The following is a 19,113-nucleotide window of genomic DNA, read 5'->3' as shown; positions in this document are numbered from 1 at the left end:
GTCTGCACTCCGAAGGTGCATTTTTCCGGGTTCATCTTGAGATCATGTTGCGCATTACTATTTATTCAAAGATTTTGATTGCTCCGGGACAGCAGAATGCTGTTTTATGGGCATCCTCCTCAACCAGGTATATCTGGTTATAGCCAGAGTAGCCGTCCATAAAAGAGAGAACTTGGTACCCTGCTGTAGAATCCACAAGCATGTTGGCAATAGGCATTACGTATTCTTCCCTTCGCGTCGCTAGATTGAGATTCCAGAAGCCAATGCGAATCTGGATTTTTCCGTCTTCTTCACCACTGGGACGATGTTAAAAATCCATTCCGGGTACCTGCATGTTCGAATAAAGTAAGCTTTAAGGAGCTTTTCAACCTCCTCCTTCACTTTTGGCAATAATTCCGAGTTGAACGACTAGGGGCCTGTTTGTGCAGCCAAAATGAAGATTTAGTAGGTAATCGATGCTTCACAAGCTTCTTGATAGCCCCGGCATCTCATGGTAGTCCCATGTGAAGCAATCCTTCTCGGATCAAGGCAATCATTTGCCACTTCTTATCGATGTCCAGCAGGGCGATAACCTATGTCAGCCGGGGAACTGTCTCATCCCCCAAGTTGACCTCCTCTAGTGGGTCCTGTGCTTCGAAAGATGGGGCAACTCTTCAAATTGGTGATTGAATATCCTCCTCGTTCTGATCATGATCAGGCGGCTGGGAGAATGTCCCTGTCTGCCTGTCAGGGGGTTGAGCGGCATGATTTCCAGCCTGCATAAATGGACAGCCGGACCTACCTGCCCCCGCCTCCAAATCCTTCACGATCAGGTCGTCAGGCATAATAACCACCTGAATCATTAGGCCGTACATCGGCCTCAACCTTGATTTTGAATCCCTTCATGGTTAAGTTGCATTCTTTCCATATCCCAGCATCCTCTAGCATCATGGACAGCGGGTACACCTCGGGGTAATAATAAACGGCCTCTGCATAATGCACTTCCATGGCTAGATCGGCCTCAGCCTCTACCGTCTCAACTTGATTTCCGTTCCAAAACATAACTTTCTGTAGAGGGTCGAAGGGACACATTGAGTAGTGTGGATCAAGTCCCTCCCGAGGATGGCTGAGTAGGTTGGTTTCCTTCGATGACGAAGAAAGCCATCTGGTCCGTCTTGGTTCCGACCGTCGCCTTCGTCACTAAGATGCCTGCTGCTGTGTGCGCATTTTCAGTGAAGTCGGTCGTTTGCATAGACGATGGGACGAGATCATTTATGCTTTTCTGAATATTCCTTAAAGTAGAGAAGGTCATGACATTGACGGACGTTTCCCCGTCGACTAGGACCTTGCTGACCATCCTCTCGTCGAGATGGACGGTGAGGAACAAGGGTTTCAGATGACGCGTATTCTCGTCTGTTAATTTCTAGAAAATCATTGGTTCTTGACCTTCTTTTGGAACGTCAGCATCTTGTTCTACCCAACACAATGAACCAGCTCCTTTCAGCAGAACATCTCCCTGGAGATAGTCGGGCTGGTATGGAGGAGTTTCGAATTCTTGAGGTAACACACCTATTGTATTAACCTTGAGATCCCCCTCATAGTGTTCAAGGTCTTGATCGCAAGCTATAATGTCCAAGATAGCCTCCGATGCTCCATCGCACGTAAGGGTATCAATCATCGGCTCATCCTCAAGAACCTGGTCTTCCCCGAGTGTCACGGTAAAATGAGGTTCAGTAGGGTACTCAACCCTTGCAAAAAATCATTTCGGTCTCCATCCTTTCGGGTCCAAAGCTGACGATGAAGGTTTTCCTGAGCAGGCTTCGGCCTTCTGGTGGCGACCCCTTCCGAGTCCCGGGGCTGCTGCCTCCTAGTCCCACCTTCATGGTCATCAGCCTGCTGCCCCCAAGTTTGATGCTCCTGGGAAAGGCGGGCGTCACCTGCTCCTTCCGATACCTTGTCAAACTTCCGTTGTTTGGAGCCTTCTCAGGGAGTCGGGTCTGATGGGGTGTGATTACCACCTGATCTATGGAGGTTACTCGCCAAACCTCGCCCTCTTTTTTAAAACTCACTTCTACGACCGTGTTTTTGGGGGAAAGTCCTTCGCACACCGAGCTCTTTCTTGGGGGTTTGATCGACCTTCCAAGCTGCTCGAATACTGATTTTTTAGGGTCTGTTCCCCTACGTGCTATTCTAGAACCTGCATTTGACTTTCCAGATTTAGTTGAGCGCACCCCAACGATGTTTATCGGTGCAGGGAACGACTTCGTATCTACTTTGATATCAGGTTTTTTGGCCAGCTTGAGACGGTCTTCTTTGATGGCTTTATGGACCGCGTTTCGGAAGATAATACAATTACCAATCTAATGACCATATATTCCATGCCACTTACAAAATAATTTTCCATTCAGTTCCTCTTCGGTCGGCATTTTGTGGCCTTCCTGAAGGCAAAGCTGATTGTCTTTCAGCAGATGCTCAAAAATCTGCTCCGTCTTTGCGATGTCGAACGAATAAGATATCTTTGGGTTCACATCCTTCCGTCGGGGCAGCTTAAGAGCTACGCATGTATATGCCTTCCCCTGTGATATTTAAGCCAGGGAGGTCTCTTCTTGTTCCTCGTCCACTTCGGCAGCCTCTTCTTGGGCAAAAACGCAGTGATTTCCACCTCGAAACTTCTGGTTTCGGGCCGTCTGAGCCTCTAGCACGAGCTGCTCGGCCTTCACTGCCTTGGATGTTAGCTGCGGGAAGTCATGGAACTATTGGAGGGCAAGTTCATCATGCAACTGATGTGTCATGTTGTCAATTGCTATGTTCACCACCTGGTTTTCAGGTATACGAACTTGGCACCTACTCTCCGACCTCCTGAAGCGTTCCATAACATGCTCCACAGATTCGTCACCAACGCTGATGTAAGTTGGTTAAATCCGAGACGGTCACCTCTGGAAGAGGGTTGTAGAAGCGCTCGTGGAAGGCCCTCCGACAAGCTTCTCCCGCCAGGCGTGCCAATTCTGTTGTCATAAAAAATCGCAACCGACGGCTTAATCGGAAAAGCATGTCAGAATTGATTTAATCGTAGGCTTCCCCAGCCTCTGCAAGAAAAGATCCAGCTATCTCGAGATAACCGAAAAAAAAAATCAATGAACAAATAAGGTAAAATAAACAAAAACGAAGTTGAAAATTAAATTGGAATTGATGGAGGAAAACTGTAAAAGTTTGGAAAATTTACAAGAATTGAAAAATTACAGAGAAAAATAATGATGAAGAAGATGAATGATATGAATGCCGTCCTTCCCCTTTTCTGATATTTTTCACTTATTTGTTTATTTTGAATTTATTTAGATAAATATTTTATTCCTAAGTTTTCTCAACTACTTCAACTCTTCTTCAAACCACAGCTTTCTAGCTTTCATTGGGCTGCTTCTTTGGTTGGGCTGATTTGATCAATGGGCTGGCTAAGTCCGTAATCCCGCTCGCTAATTTGGGCATTCCGCTGGGCCGCGAACCTCCCAAGGTCTAGATTACGCTTGTGCTGGGCCGGCCCAATCAAATTTGGGCATATGCAAATCCATAGAAAAAATTATGGTAAATTTTAATATATAAAAAAATATTTTTATTTTATTACTTTCATTCGTATTTGTATATGTAATTACTAATTATATATTGTGTTATTTATTTTTTACTGATAATTTTTTTATTCTTATTTAATATGTATTTTTTAATTGATTTGATTTTGAATATTATATTAATATATTTTTTCCGTAACTTTGTAGATTATATTTAAATTTTGAATCTTTTTATTTTAAAGAATATTAGAGAAATTCATACAGAAAATTAACATAAATTTTAGTAATTTATAAAAAATTATTTTTATTTTAGCACTTTCATTCTTATTTTATATGCATTTTTTATTTTATATTTTATATTTTTTAATCAATTCTTATTTATTCTTATTCTATATGTATTTTTTCTAATTGATTTGGTTTCGATTATTAAGTTTTTTATTCTATATGTACACTATTCTAATAAGTTTTTTATTTCAAAATTTTATATTATATTCAAATTTTGAATATTTTGTTTTTAATTTAATATGAATTGTTAATAAATATTTTTAATCTTACTTATATTTGAATTTCACTTTAAATATACATTTGTAATTTATGATTTTCATTACTTAATATTCTGCAATATTTGATTTTACTTTTGTTGGAGTATTTATTTTCCTTTTTGTTGGTGTATTGTTTAAACTTTATTTTCAGCGATAAAAGAGAAAATGCGATAAGAAGATCGAAGTTTTTTTTCATCGATAGAGATGAATTTATTTCAAAATTTATTGTAATATTTCATTTAATAAAATTGTAAATAAATATTTTTAATATAACTTAGGTTTGAATTTAAAGTGGGTATATAAATTTTATTTGATTTATGATTCACTTAATTAATATAATTTGTTTGTTTTTGTATTCGTTACTATGTATATTAATTAGTATATTATTTGAATATTGCAAACTAACAACAATATATAAACGAGGACAAAATATGAATAATTTCTCTTCTTTCCCATTGATAGGTACCAAGTTCTTTCAAATTTATTTTGATTTTTAATTTAAGAATAATTATAAATAATTAATTATCATCTCTATTATGTTTAAGTTTAAATTGAATTATATATTCTATGAAACTTAGATTCGCTTACTTAATATTCTTTATTTAGTTTAATTACTGCATTTTTTGTTTTTTATTTTATATAAATTAATTTTGCCTATTTTCATACAATTTTTTTTTATCAAAATAAAATTATTATTTAGAATATAAGATTAAATTAAATATCACATTATGTAATAACTCTTGTATAACACGAGGTATAAGATAATTATTAATATATTATAATTACTATAATATAAATAATAATTATATTTATTTGACCCGAACTAGTCTGATCTAACGCAGGCTAGCCTACCCTCGATTTGCAGCGGTATAAAATTGTTGGATCCTGCGATTCGGAATTCCAAAATAGCTCGTAGATTTCGTCGGTGTGGGTTCGGAAGTACTCTAGAGAGCCAATCCGTCGCCGGGCAATGCAGAGTTCACGCGATTGATGAACTAAACTACGATAATCTACGGAAAGCGAGTAAATAAATTGCAGAAAGCATGTAGTTGAAATTAAATTGCATAACCGAAAATAAAACAGGAAAGAAAAATATGAAAAGAGACGAATTGATCTATTGTGCGTGTGTGTGTGTTGTATTTCTTTTCCCTACTTGTAATCCTAAGCTAGAATAACCACTTCTTCCACTAACAGGAGTGGTTACAATTATTTCCACTTCTTTCTACCTCTCTTAACCACCAAGTAACCTCTTTCTATCAGTCTCCAACGGCTTCCATTGCCTCTGGACCGAGTTCCATTCGTCTTGAGCATCTTCCATCGTTCCTGGACCAAGTTCTATTCGCTCTGGATCTCATCCATTACCTTCAGATCAGACCTGCAGCCTACCCTGATTCGTTTCCATCATACTCCCAGCCGGTCTACGGGGATATATTCCCAACAGCCTTGAGTTACATAGAACCCTCATTCATCTTCCTTCCGTTCTGACCCTTAGAACCTTCCATATAGGACCTATAGGTACCATGGTCTTCCATTAACATTATGAGAGTTGATGGAGCTTGTCGTCCGAAGGTCTATGGAAGTCATATCTTCTTGCTCTATGGAAGCTCCGCAGCCTGATGGAAGTCCTTACCTTCGACATTTAAATCCTTTTGGACCTAAGGTCCAACAATTGCCCTCCTAAAAATAGAGATGAAATGTAAACTACGTGAAGCTTCACTTCTCTTTTTTGGGACTTCCTTCGTATGGGACTTACCTTCGTGGGCCTTGGCACAAATTTTATCCCAACTTGATATACCATGAAAAGCCCTCCGGCCTTGATGTGACAGCAGCTTCCTTCGATTCCCGCGTCATTCTGAGAGAGAAAAGACACTCAAGGGTTTTTTCCTTAAGATTTATCATCACTTCCCCTTTTCCACTTCCCTCTCCCCTCGTTTCTTCTCCCACTTCTCCTTCGAAGGTTTTGATATGTTCCGGGACCTGAATGCGGCCATTAAGGATTCACCCCTTCCTGTTTTTAAAACCAAGTCTTCTATCGATTTGGCGTTTGCGAGTTGGTGGCGTCCTTAAAGGACGTTCTTTTTGCTGAGCCTCCGGCTTCCTGGTTATTCCATTTTATCGATACTAATTTGGATCACCAAACTGAAACAGCTGACATTGCCGCCGAGGAGGTCGAAAGTGCGGCCCCTGAGATCATCGAGGGTAGACTTTCATCCCCTCCTTTAGCTTTGATCAATAAATATCAGCTAACCCTTGTTTGTGTTCGCAGTGACGGATTCATTCCCCGTACGTAGATCGACTCGACATGCCAAAGCCAGAGCTGCTGCCCCAAAGCCTTCAGTGAAACGTCGTGCAACCATCTCTCCCAACACTCAGGTTTGTATTCATCTCCATGTAGTTTGCAAGAACTCTTCATAATTTTCTTATTCGTATGTATTATTGTCTCCAGCCTGCTAAGAAGGTGTACAAAGGTGTTGATGCAACCCCTGCGGCAAGGACTACGGCTTATACTACGGTGAATCTCCCTTCGAAGGTTCATCCACCGAAAACGTCTGTGTCCAAGGTATTCTCGTCACCCGAGTTGCATTCCTCTTTACACTCATATTAAAATTTTATTCGCTAACATCTTTTATCAGCATGTACCTTCGAGAACGTCGGATACTCCCTTTCCGCCTCCAGACCTCACTCCTGCCCCACCTCGTGCGGGTCGCATTGCTTCCGATTCAGCTATCAGTCAAGAGCGTATTTGGGAGTATTTCATTGGACATCAGGGTGCGCCGTCTGCCTCTGCATTTGCTGGTCAACTCCTCGAAGGGATAGATGAACAATTCGTCACTACCTGTTTGGAAGCGTCTCCAAGAGACTCTGAAACCTTAAGTTCCATCCAATTGGCTCTATTGAATATGGCGGAATCACCTTCCTATGCAAATCTCCCCGAGTCTATTCGTGTGCAATGGGTCAGCTTATCTTCCAAAGTGGACACTTTCGCTCAACGCCGTAGGATGGCGGAGGAGAACCGAGACTTCGGGAGAACTCATTTGGATCAACTGGGAATACTAAGGGACCAGAAACAATCTTTGCAGGATGAATTTTTGCATACTGAGGATGAGGCTTCCAGTGCTTCAAACCGACTTGAAGCCTCTCGTGTTGAACAATTGGTAAAGCAGGCCGAAGTGGCTCATCTCCAAGCTCGGCTCGCCCAATTAGGTCCTGAAATTGCGGACTTGGAGCGGCTATTGGCGGAGAAACGCCGAATGCAGGCTGATTTATATAAGAGGTCCCAACATCTAGATGCCCCTATAGAAGCTTTGTCGCAGAAAAAAGTCCTGTATGAGTTTAATGCCGCCAACGGGGAGGCAAACTCTGAAGGAGCTAAAGTCGGAATGGGGGACCCTGGCCTCTTTGTGGGCAGTTTGTAAACCTTCAGCCCAGGTATACTCTTCACCACCTCCAGGTTCTGATGATGAACATGCAAGTGACATACCAACCTCTGCTCCCATGGCCGGCACTCCCATGTTTTCCTAAGTTGAACCTCTATTGCAGATTGTTGCCGACGTCCAAGCGTCTATTGCTCACGTTGTGAGGGATTTGATGTCAGCCCTAAAAGTGGCAGCAGACCATAGCGCCTCCGGATCACCTTTTGACTTCAGCAGTTCCCGTCTCCGATGAAGCAGTATCGATCCCGGAAGGTTCGGCTTTAGCCGATGTAGCTTCGAACTCCGGTGGAACGGTCTTGTCTTCGGAAGGTCTCATTTCTGCAGGTGTGACTCCAATTGTTGAAGGAGCAGCCCCGGCCCCAGAGATTTCAACTCCACTAGAAACAGCGCCAGTCCCTGATGGAACAGCTCCGGCTATGGAGAATCTGATTCTGCCCTCGATAGATCCAATCCCCGTGGAAGCAATTCCAGGGTCTGATGGACTAGTTCTAGATCCGGCAAATCTGATTTTGACCCCAATGGATCCAGTCCTTACGGAAGCAGCCAGGCCTCGATGGAACGGCTCCGTCTAAGGAAGGTCTGATTCCAACTACAACGGATCCAGTTCCTGTGGAAGCAGCGCCAGGTCCCGATGTAACAACTCTGTCTCTAGCAGACCTGACCCCAGTCCCAGCAGATCCAGCTCCCATGGAAGCAACACCTGATCCTGATAACTCCGAGCCCGATGTGGACCCAGCAGCAAAGGATACTTCTCCTACCATGTGTTAACTTTGGGAACCGTTCGCCTTTCTTTGATTCACCCACCGTTTCGTTTGGATTTTATGATCTGCTACTCATTCGGCTACTTACGATGACTTATTTTTGTTTTGTTTCTATTCGCACATTAGCGGCTTGCTAGCCTGCTTTCATTTTGCATATTAGCGGCTTACTAGTCTACTTTCATTTTGCATACTAGCGGCTTAATAGCCTGCTTTTGTTTTACACATTAGCGGCTTAATAGCCTGCTTTCATTTTGCTTTATATCTAGGGCCTAAACAGGGCCTGCTTTCATTTTGCACATTACATTTTTTTTACCCGAACTCGAGTGGTGACATGTATCCCTATAACGTTTCTATGTTCTATCCCATCAATACTCATCCATCTATAAGTACCGTTAGGCAACACTTTACTTACTTGATACGGACCTTCCCACGTAGGAGACCACTTCCCAAATGTATTATCTTTGAATCCTTCAGGCAACATTGTCTTCCATACTAAATCTTCTTCTTGGAATGTTCGCCGATGTACCTTTTTGTTGTAAGCTCGTGCTACCTTCACTTTATTTGCCCTGATATTCTCCAAAGCCATCATCCGATCCTCATGTACGCCATCCAATCTTTGTAACATCGATGTGTCATATTGCTCAGGACTAAGCGAATTCTACTTCAACACTCGTAGCGATGGCACCGTGATTTCCAATGGCAATATCGCCTCTTGTCCATAAACCAGTTGGAATGGAGTGCAACCAGTGGCTTTATTTCGGTATTGCCTACAAGCCCATAAAGCCTCCCCTAACACTTCATGCCATCTCATCGGGTTATCTTCCACAACCTTCTTGACTACCCCAATTAAGACTTTGTTGGCTCCTTCAGCCTGCCCATTTGTCTGCGCGTAATACAGGGACGAATGCAAAAGAGCAATCCCGTACTGTGCTGCGAAGGCGGCCACTCTATCGCTGGTAAAAACAGTGCCTTGATCAGCGATAATCGTTTGCGGGATTTCATATCGGTGAATAATGTGCCCTTTAACGAACTTGATCACTTCCTGATATGTCACATTGGCCAACGGCACAGCTTCTATCCACTTTGTGAAATAATCTGTGGCCACCAATATGAACGAGGGGCGTCTGGAAGATGGCGGATGGATCTTCCTGATGATATCCATCGCCCATCCCCGGAATGGCCATGGCTTCACCACTGCGTGCATTTCTTCCACCGGAATTCGGATCAAAGAACCATGTCGCTGACATGGTTCACATCCTTGAGCGTACTTGATGCAATCTTCTGTCATTGATGGCCAAAATTACCCATCTCGTCGGATCGTCCATCTCATGACTGGCCCGGATTTGTGTGCTCCACAAATTCCTTCATGCATTTCACCCATCACCTTCATGGCTTCTTGATTATCTACGCATCTCATTAACATTCCATTGGCGGCTCTACGGAAAAGATCTCCATCAATCAGAGTATACTTCAGAGCCTCTTTCCGCAGTTTTTCCGGAGTTTCACTGGTTGGTTGTTCCAAGTATTTCCTTAATTCCGTGCGCCAGTCCTCCGTTTCCACTGGGCACAGACATACTCGCCCTAACTTGAAGTTTCTCGCGGCTGATGACTTATACCCAGAGGCTTCTTGAGCCAAGTCATTAGCTATTCTATTTTCAGCTCGAGGTATGAATTCCATTCGAAGATTTCTCATTTTCTCATCCTGGCATTGGAACTCTCCAGCGATCTGCTTCAAAATTAATTGTGAATCGCCCTGAACTTTGATCGCCTTGGCTCCTTTTTCATATAGAATTCTCAATCCGACCAATAAAACTTCGTATTCTGCTTTATTATTAGTAAATCCGGGTGTCAATAACCTGGCGACGGTCCTCTTTTTTCCCCAGGGACTCTCAATGAATGCCCCAGCTCCAGTGCTAGTTTGCGTGCTGGACCCGTCGAACTTCAAGATCAACGGCATTGGACTAACAACAGCTTCCATACGATCACTCGCTTGGTCGGTCACTGAGCTCGGATGATCTGCTAGAAAATTAGCAACGACCTGTCCTTTAACCACTTTGATCGGTACATATCGTAGATCAAATGTGGCTAGATTTACAGCCCATTTTGCTTGTCTTCCCCTTAAAGCTGGCCTGCTTAACATATATCTTAAAATATCGACGTGACATACCACTTCCGTTTCCCTAGGGGCCAAATAATATTCAAGTTTCGTGCAAGCGTAAAATAATGCGAGATATAATTTTTCCATAGGAGTGTACCTTGTCTCCGCATCATTCATTACCTTACTAAGGTAAAAAATAGCACGTTCGCTTCTATCGGGAGCCTCCTGCACCAACAAGCAACCAACCGTATTCTCAGTGGCTGAAACATACAGGCGTAGAGGTTTGCCTGTTTGCAGCGGCATCAACACCAGTGGATTGGCCATGGCTTTCTTAATATCTTCGAAAGCCTGCTGGTGTGACGGCTTCCACACAAACTCCTTTGTCTTCTGCAACTTGAGCAGTGTGGAAAAAGCTTTAAGCTTGCTTGCAGCGTTCGAGACAAATTTCCGCAAAAAGTTGACCTACCCAAGGAATCCTTGAAGTTGTTTCAGATTCTCAGGCGGTCGGGCGTTGATGATAGCTTTCGTTTTGTTACTATCCACCTCAATGCCCTTCTTATGCACCATGAAACCCAGAAAGTTTCCGGAGGCCACTCCGAATGCGCACTTCGTTGGATTCATCTTCAAGTTATAGTGCCTCATTCGCCGGAAAGCTTGCTCGAGATCCACCAGATGTTCCGAAAAGCTCTTGGATTTCACCACTATATCATCGATGTAAACCTCCATCGACTGTCCAATTAAATCGTGTAATATGGTGTTCATCGCTCGCTGGTAAGTCGCTCCAGCATTTTTCAACCCAAATGGCATCACCACCCATTCATATACTCCAAGGGCTCCTGGGCATCAGAATTCCATTTTTGCAACATCCTCCTCGGCTATGAAAATCTGGTTATAGCCGGAATACCCATCCATAAACGACAAACTCCCGTTCATGGCGGCTGCATCTATTAACATGTCGGCAACAAGCATGACGTATTTGTCTTTGGGTGTTGCCAAATTCAGATTGCGATAATCAACGCATACCCGTAATTTTCCGTTTTTCTTGAGTACGGGGATGACATTGGCTACCCATTCTGGGTATCGACAAGTCCGAATGAACCCTGCCCCTAAAAGCCGCTGAATTTCTTCCTTAATCTTTGGGTATACACCAAAGTTGAACCTTTGCGGCGGCTGTTTGTGGGGTTTGTATCCGACTTTTATGGGTAGCCGATGTTCCACTAGTTCTCGAGCCAAGCCTGGCATTTCATTGTAATCCCGAGCGAAACAGTCCCGGTACTCCTTTATAAGTGTCACCAGGGCAGCTCGATCTTCTGATGTCAACAGCGCACTAACTTTGGTGATTCACAGAACTTCATCGGTACTCAGGTCGACATCTTCCAGTGGATCTTGGGCCTAGAACACCGGATAGGTTTTATGCACGGGCGACGGTCCTTCGCCGGCAGTTTCCTTGGACAGGTCCGGGCCGTCGATGCACTTTTCTCTAAGCTGTTCCGCTTCTTCCGCGGGGTTTACTCTGGTCGGCTCTGGATGTCGCGTAACAAAGCCTGTTTTGAGCGGCCCAGGGTTTTCCACAGGGCCAGCCTGGACGGCTCCGAACTTTCCATAGAGCCTGTTTTGAGCCGCTCACCATCTTCTGTGAAACCAGCTCTGAACGGCTCTGTATTCATGATGGAGCTTGTTCTGGGCGGCTCAAATTGAATTTTGACGCATTCGAAATTCATCATAGTCTTCTTCACTCATAGGCCGTGGGTCAGCCCTCATTTGAATTCTGAATTGATTATCGCTAAATACACATTCATAATTCTCTCATTAGGCATGGCTGCGATCACTTCCGACAATGGAATCATCTTCAAGTAGTTGAAAGTTGCATCTACAGTTTTGACCTCCGTTGCGAATGGATCTTTCTCCGCTTCCACCTCCTGAACCTCATCGCCATCCCAAAACAGCAGCTTCTGGTGCAAAGTCGACGGTACACACTCGCAAGCGTGAATCCAGTCTCGCTCCAACAATGCCGCATACGAATGGCGACTGTCTATTATCACGAACGCTGAGGCAACTTCTTTGTGCCTACTTGTACCTCAACAGTAGCAATTCCCGCTGGCTTATACGAATTTCCCATAAAATCCGTAGCTTGCACCGAAGTTGGTATTAAATCGTCTCTTGTCTTTCTTAACTTTCTGAACGTCTGAAACGGCATTACGTTGGCGAATGCGCCACCGTCTATCAATACTCTGCCCACTGGTTGTCCTTCCATTAAAGCTCAAACGTACAGGGGCTTTACGTGTTTATTCTGCCCGGATCCAATCTAATCAAACGTGACCGTTGTCACTACATCGTTCCATTCTGCCACTGGCTCTTCATCTACGGTCACTCCCTCATAATTTTGCTCCCCTTCTGGAGCTTTGAACTTAGACGGAAATACCCCCACAACCGATAGTTGACCACCTCTAGCATCACACTCCTTTGATTGTGCAGTTTTCGACACCCATCGATGCTGCCAGTTTGGAGCGGGTCCGGCGTTTGGTGTAGAGAAAATCAGGCGAGATTGCAGCTCTTCATTTTTCCGAGGTCTTTCCTTCTGCTCACGGGTTTTTGAGGTTTTTTCGTTCCGGCTTGCTGCTTGCTGAATTTCCGTTTCAATTTTATTACCTTTGGTCCCTGCACTTTTATGATCTAGCTGAACACCTTCAGCTTCCAACTTAGCCTGTAGTCATTTCCTTTGTGCCCTTCTTTTCTGGGAGCGCGTGAGGTCACCCATTGCCCTCCTAGCATTTGTCTCCGGCATATTGATTGTCCACTTCTTTGAATCTACGGCTGATGGAGCCTTCCGTGTTGTTCTAGAAGTAATGGTGATCTGATCAGCAGACGTAATGGTCCAAACTCGTTTCCCACTAGCAACTTTCACTTCAGCCACCGTGGCATCCGGCTTAATTGTTGAGCCTGGAGCTGTGGCTTTGGTTATCATATTATGACGCTCCCAAACTTCTCGGGCATTCGGAATTGACACTTTCAAATTACGGCTTCTCACTACGACCCTAGGTTCCTTACTTCCAACGTTTCCATTAGACATCTTTCCCATAGACATCTTTCCCATAGACATCCTATCGAAAACTGAACCCCACTGTGGTATCCTAGGCCCAAGTCGCTCATGAACCGGTTGCCGGACTGGTTGCTTTCCTTTGTTCTCTCTCTTGAGACCTCTTGTAGACATGGTATTAATGGACGGTGCAGGAAACGGATTCGCATCCACATTCAGAATTCCAAAATAGCTCATTGATTTCGTCGGTGTGGGTTCCGGAAGTACTCCAGAGAGCCAATCCGTCGTCGGGCAATGCAGATTTCACGCGATTGATGAACTAAACTACGATAATCTACGAAAAGCGAGTAAATAAATTGCAGAAAGCATGTAACTGAAATTAAATTGCATAAACGAAAATAAAACATGAAAGAAAAATATGAAAAGAGACGAATTGATCTGTTGTGCGTGTGTGTTGTGTTTCTTTTCCCTACTTGTAATCCTAAGCTAGAATAATCACTTCTCCTACTAACAGAGGTGGTTAGAATTATTCTCACTTCTTTCTACCTCTCTTAACCACCAAGTAACCTCTTTCCATCAGTCCCCAGTAGCTTCCATTGCCTCTGGACCGAGTTCCATTCAGCTTGAGCATCTTTCATCGTTCCTGGACCAAGTTCCATTCGCTCTGGATCTCTTCCATTGCCTTCAGATCAGACTTGCATCCTACCCTAATTCGTTTCCATCATACTCCCAGCCGGTCTACGGAAATATGTTCCCAACAGCCTTGAATTACATAGAACCCTCATTTATCTTCCTTGCGTTCTGACCCCTAGAACCTTCCATATAAGACCTATAGGTACCATGGTCTTCCATTAACATTATGAGGTTGCCGATTCAAAGTTGATGGAGCTTGTCGTCTAAAGGTCTATGGAATTCATATCTTCTTGCTCCATGGAAGCTCCGCAGCCTAATGGAAGTCCTTACCTTCAATATTCCTTTTGGACCTGAGGTCCAACAAAAATAGCTCGTTTGGGTCCGTATTTTAAGAAATTTTACAAGTTTAAAACTTAACCATGTTAAAAGATAAGACGGAACAGATGAATGAAATGGAATTAACCCATTTCGACGTTTCTACTTGAAGCACAACATCATATGTACATTAAAATTATTTATATTTAAAATACTTGTTTAAAAATGTCCGTGTCGAATGACAGTCAACGTCATGCATGACCGCTGCTTCATTCATTTCATTTACTTACTCCAATCCATTTTAGTCCAATGTCTGAGTTGCTATCTTTCTGTCTCTCCCAATCAATCACTCGCTCATTCACTAACATTTAATTCTAAATGTGTTTGTTTGAGGGTTTGGATTTTGGATTGGGATTTGAATAGTAAAAATTTTGAATTTGAATAGTTGTATGATGTGATATAAATAAGAATTGATGTGATGTTTTGAATGTAAAATTGATTATTAGTATGATATAAAAAATAAAAAATAAATGTTTGATTTGATATTTTTGGAGGAAAAATTTTGTGGGAATAGTAGAAATCCCACAAAATCCCTCAAACAAACACACTCTAGCAAATTTTGCTTCATTTCTTCCCTATTTGTCACTACCAAAAAAATGACTTCTTGTAGCGGTTAAAAGTTTGTAACGAAAACTCAATTTTCGTGCAAAATAGTCTTTTGTGTCGACTTTATTACAGATTTTGTCGCGGTACAAAACGTCTTTGTCGCAACAAAATCCGTAACAAATAAGTAGCAGTCAACCGTCAAAATAAGCACGTTTTAATTGTATTTGTTACGTTTTTTGTACGTAACAAAAGAATCGATCATATTTTTAGAACGAAATATATCCGTAACAAATAATACGGCACAAAAGTTAAAATCTTGTCAGAAAATTATTTGTTACGACATATGTCCGGAATGAAAAACATGGTACAAAAGTGGCATCTTGTTAGAAAACATTTTGTTACGAAACTGTCCATAACAAAAATTGCGTTACAAAACTAAAATTCTGTCAGAGAACTATTTGTTACGAAATTTGTCCATAACAAAAAATTTGGTACAAAAGTCATGCGACCGTAAAACACCATTTGTACCGGTCACTGTCCGTAACTAAAAAATACTCTTTGTATCAAATAAGGGTTTTGTAGCTACAAATAAAATGCAATTGTCTAAAGTAGTATTTGTTACAGATCCAATTGCGTGACAAATAACTTAAAAACATAATTCTATCATAACTAATCCAGAATCCTTGTCTATACCTACAAAACGACGTCAATCCAACGAAATTCATAGTCATGCTCAAAATAGAATATTAGGCATCAACAGTGCTTTAAAGCATCCCAAAATACTACCATATCGTACAACATAACAACCAACTAACAATCTTAAACATACGATCCCCAAATCCAATAAGTAATAGCTTATAGATAACTTCAGTATCAAACCGCAATACAATCTTAAGACGTGTGAATAAAGACAACTTCGAACTATCAAGCTCGTCGAGTTCAGAATCACTGAGGAAGCAATCAGGGGTGGCAAACCAACTGCAATGAGTTTTCAATGATATATAAGAATTTATCATCAATTGAAGTAATTTAATTCCCAAAATATCTAAAATGCATACATCCTTGTAAGTCACTCGATGTTATCTCCGTCAAGTACCTCACTAAAGATCTTCGCTCCTGCATTAGTTGGGAAAATAAGTGCAATCTCCAGAATCATAACAGCTATAAAAAATACATTGACAATGACTACGATATCACTTATATAATATGCAGTTGATAAGTTTCGATCAAACCATTACCAAAAATAATTTTAGGGATAAATCATGGAGTAAATAAATACGTTTTATAATATCAGGAACAATAAGGGTGTTTGTTTGAGGCTTTACTTATTTTAGACATTACATTAAAACCCCATCACATATCTATATTAACTAACCGCTAATGTTAACTACAATTTATTTACTCAGTATCATATTTCGCATAGCTATAGTCATCCTACTTAACCACCAATCAACCTAGGGATAAACATATCCTAACATTCATAGAAATAAAATAAAAATAAAATGAAAATGTTGTGATAGGATGTAATAAAATAAAATACAATTTTGATGAACCCTAATCAAAGTACTACTTTATGTGCATCATGCATTAAAAGGCAAATTAATGATTATAAATTAACTTGCACATTATAAACCTCATAATGGATCTTTAGAATATTAATTTTTGAAAACAATAATATATTTAAAAAACTAAAATGGTACTTTGTCCCCCCTAAAATTAAATTGCAAAAGGAACTTGTCCTAGAGGCAGTGATGACAAAGGAAAAGACAGAAGACTGAAGTAGCAGCCAAAATATTTTCCAAGCAGAATAAAAAAGAGTCAAAGATGGGATCAGAGGTGGCGTACCAAGGGGTGGCATTTTTGACTTTCTTTGAGGTAGCGATCCGCGGGCTGAAGATAAATTTTCAAACAATTTCCATCAAATTCTGACACGAAATTATGTTCATGTTAAACATAGTTCAAGCTCTTTCATACCTGATTGGCCATTAATGAACAAATAATTGACCAAATGATTTGGAATGTGGAATAGGTACCACTTCATAGCAGCAAGCATAGCTATAAATTTCACTCAACAATAAGATAAAAGCAGCAAGGATTCAGCAATAAATTTCACTCAACAATAAGATACAAGCAGCAAGGATTCAGCAATAAATTTTACTTGCAAGATGGAATCTCAGACAAGTTTTTCAAGCATTTTCCAATCAAGTTAAAAAAAAAAAATTGAAGTTGGGTACAAGTAGATAAGTTAGAAGTACTATTCAAAGCAAGTTTTTCAAGCATTTTCACAAGGTTAGCTACAGTTTCATCCTTAGTTGTTTATTCAACAGATCAGACGATCACTGAAAGAAATCCATAGCTCACACATGATCTTCTTGTTGTTTCAGTTAATGATGTTGTAAGGAATTTGTCATGAACAATTTGTAACAAACATCAAATCGCTAGAAATAGTCAATTTTTTGGTAGTGATAACTATTTTCAAAACAGCTAGATATATACAATTCGAAAACAAAGCATAACAACAAACATACAAATTCCAGTACAAATGCAAGTTCAACCAACGGTAAAGACTCAGTCAGTATCAATCCACAAACACAAGTCAATTATCATAAAATTACGTGCAATGTTGCATTGTCTTTTTGCCTCATGCAGCGTCAAAGTGTTTTAGGCTTGCTTACCAAAATATCATCATCACCAACACATGCCTGCACGTGAGACGATATCCATGTTTCCAAATTGTAAGGGTCTTTCCCTTTTGCCTTTATCTAGGAGTTAGCCAAATAAGAAACCGGTGGTCAAGTTCACTTAGACATAAGGAATGAAAAACATAACTAGGAATGATAACTTCAAATATCGATAGGAAAGACACAAAGAAGATCATGAAGGACCTCTTCAGCCAACGTCGTGAATTGTTTATTGCCTGTCTTGTGCATAAACTTTCTTTTGATGACATTATTGGTATTTCTCCTTGCAACATCCTGTAAACACCGACTAAGGGGTGCAATAGCATGTAGACAAATCCCTGCCATGGTGGGGAGTGCCCATGCCCTCACCAAAAGGTTTGGATCCCCCAAATCCTACTTAAAATAATATATTGAAAGCAATGTCCTACTTGGCTACCTATAATATAAGAAAGCATACCACTCATTGTCAGTTTCTCCATTAAAAGAATCAACAAGGGTTATTTCACATATATTCATTACAATAAAGCTTGAACCTATTGGATCACAAGAAAAACTGCAAATCAAACTGCAAACACGAATGTATTGAAGGCATACTTTTTGGTGTAATGCAATAAGTACAAGTAAACTAGCTTCTTAACCTCCCGTGACAACCATGTTACATTTTTAACCACCTATAATCCATTTTTAAACACCTGTAATCCAAAGAACAAGTCTTCTAACCACCTAACTTCAAACCAAAAACGTCAAGTAATCAAAGCAAAAAGAAAAAAAAATGTCTAATTGAACTAAAAACATTAAATGAGGAACTATTAGCAGAGAAATTCCAGAATAGCACATCAGCTCACGTTGGGAACTAACCTGTGGGAAGTTACAATAGTGAACATGCTCCCCCATGCAACACTTACCTGTAAATCATATATATCCAACACAAGAATTTGTAAGAAAGAAGAATCCAACATTAACAACAAATATAGTTAATTAATTAACTAAATTAATCTCAAGGCACAAATACACACACACATATATATATATATGGGGTAGGTCTCTATACCACTATCAAGTAGGGGCGTAACATAATGCAATGAAATAATATATATTAGAGATCACTTAATGATCAGGTTGGCATATTCAGTGATATCAGAAATAGTTAGCTTCCCAAAAAATTTTATGTCAAGATGTATGAAGCCAATCCTGTAGTTGCCACACAATGAGTTGTTTTTCTAACTCAACTAGGTATTGATCTTAGGTAGTTTTACCTATTAATGAAATGGTTTGCAAGTGAATTAAGTTGCAGTGCAAAGATCAGAAACTCAGAACAAGGGAATCGATGTGAAAATTTTGAATTGAGATGAAAGCTCCAAATCATAAAAACACATAGTGAACTTAAACTACAACTTCAACAATAAGTTAATGGTGGATGGATGCAACTGTTGGACTGTAGCACATATGTTATATGTATGATCCATA

Source organism: Andrographis paniculata, unplaced genomic scaffold (genome assembly GCF_009805555.1).
Source record: "Andrographis paniculata isolate CXL003 unplaced genomic scaffold, ASM980555v1 Contig35END, whole genome shotgun sequence".
Lineage (NCBI taxonomy): Eukaryota > Viridiplantae > Streptophyta > Magnoliopsida > Lamiales > Acanthaceae > Andrographis > Andrographis paniculata.
This window is presented reverse-complemented; position numbering follows the sequence as displayed.